Source organism: Anneissia japonica, unplaced genomic scaffold (genome assembly GCF_011630105.1).
Source record: "Anneissia japonica isolate Jap-2015-1 unplaced genomic scaffold, ASM1163010v1 scaffold287602_len1038180_cov171, whole genome shotgun sequence".
Taxonomy (NCBI): Eukaryota; Metazoa; Echinodermata; class Crinoidea; order Comatulida; family Comatulidae; genus Anneissia; species Anneissia japonica.
In genome coordinates, this window is record NW_022734061.1 from 745731 (window position 1) to 748974 (window position 3244).

At 35.0% G+C, this 3244-nt stretch overlaps 1 protein-coding gene across 1 annotated transcript in view; it reads right to left on the reverse strand.

The window, feature by feature from the left end:
* Positions 1 to 3244, reverse strand: part of LOC117116307 — a 42948-nt gene that overhangs the window by 8544 nt on the left and 31160 nt on the right. The gene's annotated exons all lie outside the window — the stretch shown is intronic.

The window sequence follows — 3244 nt, forward strand, 5'->3', positions numbered from 1 at the left end:
TTTGAGCTCCTTGGGAAAGAAAATAGGCTATGTATGTGGCGAAAAAAAAAGGGACCCTATAAGTTTTTGAGTTAGTTAAGCATTAGAAAAATGTTATGTTATTGAATGTAGAGTAATATTATAATTGATTATGTGGAAATATGCAGTTGGTGCACGAGAAGATTAAACAACCTTGTATTGATAGATAGAACAGAGAGGAAGAGGGAAAATTAAAGGACCAATGACTAGTTTTGAAGCCTTATTTTTTAAGGACTGTCTCTTATACACATCTAGATGTGATGAGCAACCCAGAATCAATCAAAGTCAACATTCAGATACTCATTCTGTATCAGCTCTGGACACTCACTGAATAAGTTTTTTAAGAACCTTTTAACCTTTGCAAAAAATTTCAATTATTCATTTAAACATTTTTGTGAGGGTGATTTATGTACGATAAGGGGCAACTCATTCTAATAATAAGAACAAAGAAAGAAGAATGAATTGTTTGGAGCTTTGGTTTTCATGTCTATCAATGAGGTGGTACCTTGCTGTAACATTTTTGTAGGAAGTTATTATTGTCTTGAGACATTTTTTAAAAGAGAATTATTGTAGAGTAATACGATGGGTGGTCATGAGCTTATATATTTTTTCCAAAAAATCATTCAATATCTTTGTATATATTTAAGTTGACATTTCAGGATGTTTACCAGCTCTGGTATTGGTCCTGTTAAACACATCGTGTGCTGCGATTTGGTTAGAACTAGCGGTTTTGCAATTTATAGTTTGTTTTAGTGTTTGAAACCATATGTTTACTGGCCACAGTGGTGTGGTTAATGTTTATTGTTTTCTGTACCCCAATTCTGCTGCGCTAGTGTGTCAACTCCCTCAGATTTGCGAACCTGCTGTTTTAACGAGGCAAATTGCATATTGCTGAGTGTTGCAAGACCGATCCACTGTATGTGGGCCACTAACTTTTTTTCTGCAGTACTCATAAGCAACATAGATTTCTTTTAGCCAACCAGAACATAGGAAGCCCACGATGACGTCCCACATACTCATGAAGAATTAATCAGAAGCCTAACCTCGCTGCTACTTTCGTTTTGCAGAAGGGTGAAATGAAAGCTTTTGCATGTTTAAATAGTAGGGTGGGCAATTAAGAGAGCACTGGGTTACAATTCATAGGGTGGGTTATTAATTAAGTGCCCTAGCTTACTATTTATATGATGGGTTATTAAAAAAAAGCATTGAGTTACTATCAATAGTGTATAGGTTATTAACAGCACTGGTTACTATAAGCCAACCAGTAGGTTGTTTTACGCCGTTATCAACTATCATATAGTTGGCTTGATTATTATAGGCTTGATTCACTATGTGGTGGTGTATATGCATTGGTATATAGGCCTAGTACCTTGGTATTAGTAATTGAATTTTCTTGCAAAGTGCTCTTAAGAAAAATATTATCATGTATTTTGAGCTCCTTGGTAAAGAAAATAGGCTATGTATGTGGCGAAAAAAAAAGGGACCATATAAGTTTTTGAGTTAGTTAAGCATTAGAAAAATGTTATGTTATTGAATGTAGAGTAATATTATAATTGATTATGTGGAAATATGCAGTTGGTGCACGAGAAGATTAAACAACCTTGTATTGATAGATAGAACACAGAGGAAGAGGGAAAATTAAAGGACCAATGATTAGTTTTGAAGCCTTATTTTTTAAGGATGAGGGCAGAGAGACTGCCGATGCTCCCCAAATAAAAAAAAAAAAATTGATTGATCAATCACATGCTCATCAATGTACGATACCACCAAACGATGATGATAATCTCACTCATTAGTAGGCCATGCCAGGCGCGGATCCAAAATTTTCCATGACATAGTCCTAGGCTAGCATAATACGGTAGCACTGTAGTAGACTAGATAAGCCTAGACTCTAGGCATAGGACTCTAACTACGACACACTTACCAAATAGTTTGGGAAAATGATGATTATGTTTTGTTTCTTGTTTGTGAGGCTACTTGTCATAAATCTTAGGTTCTCTTCGAGGGTCAACACATGTTCGTCATTGCACAGAGTATATCTACTAGATACTGTGGACTGATCACCCTCACCCTCACCCACACAAAATGGATCCATACTCGATTTGGGATTTTTTTTCAATCAATTGTGATCAGCTGCCAAAAACCTATCATCAACGAATAACGCAGTGCGTATCCCACGTGTATGTACATTGGTAAGAACTGGCCTCAACGTTTTTGCAAAAAAATTATGGTGATGCAAGACCACATGGAATCCTTGTCCAACAATAATATTGTTTTTTTCCACTGAAATCATACGTACGTTTGATGGTCTTTGGCTACGGGTACATGATAAAAACCATCTTTAGAGTCCAATATACAGTAATAAATAAATCCTTGCTTACAACACTAGATGAAATCTCATTAATTTTTTCATTTGTAAATTTCTTTGTCTCAATAAATGAGTTCAAGATGTTTAAATCAATAATTATAAGCCACTGTTTTTTCTCCTTTATTTCAGCACATTTAATGGTGACACTACAGTACTAATGGTTTAAGATTTTCATACAATATGATTTTCAGATAATTTTTTTAAGTTCAATGTGAAAACATGAGTTCATGTCGCGACATTCATGCCCAAGGAGGGCGCTTGTCTATTGTAATTACTGACATTACACATCTAGATGTGTATAAGAGACAGAGCCTAACCTCGCTGCTACTTTCGTTTTGCAGAAGGGTGAAATGAAAGCTTTTGCATGTTTAAATAGTAGGGTGGGCAATTAAGAGAGCACTGGGTTACAATTCATAGGGTGGGTTATTAATTAAGTGCCCTAGCTTACTATTTATATGATGGGTTATTAAAAAAAAGCATTGAGTTACTATCAATAACGTATAGGTTATTAACAGCACTGGTTACTATAAGCCAACCAGTAGGTTGTTTTACGCCGTTATCAACTATCATATAGTTGGCTTGATTATTATAGGCTTGATTCACTATGTGGTGGTGTATATGCATTGGTATATAGGCCTAGTACCTTGGTATTAGTAATTGAATTTTCTTGCAAAGTGCTCTTAAGAAAAATATTATCATGTATTTTGAGCTCCTTGGTAAAGAAAATAGGCTATGTATGTGGCGAAAAAAAAAGGGACCCTATAAGTTTTTGAGTTAGTTAAGCATTAGAAAAATGTTAAGTTATTGAATGTAGAGTAATATTATAATTGATTATGTGGAAATATGCAGTTGGTGCAC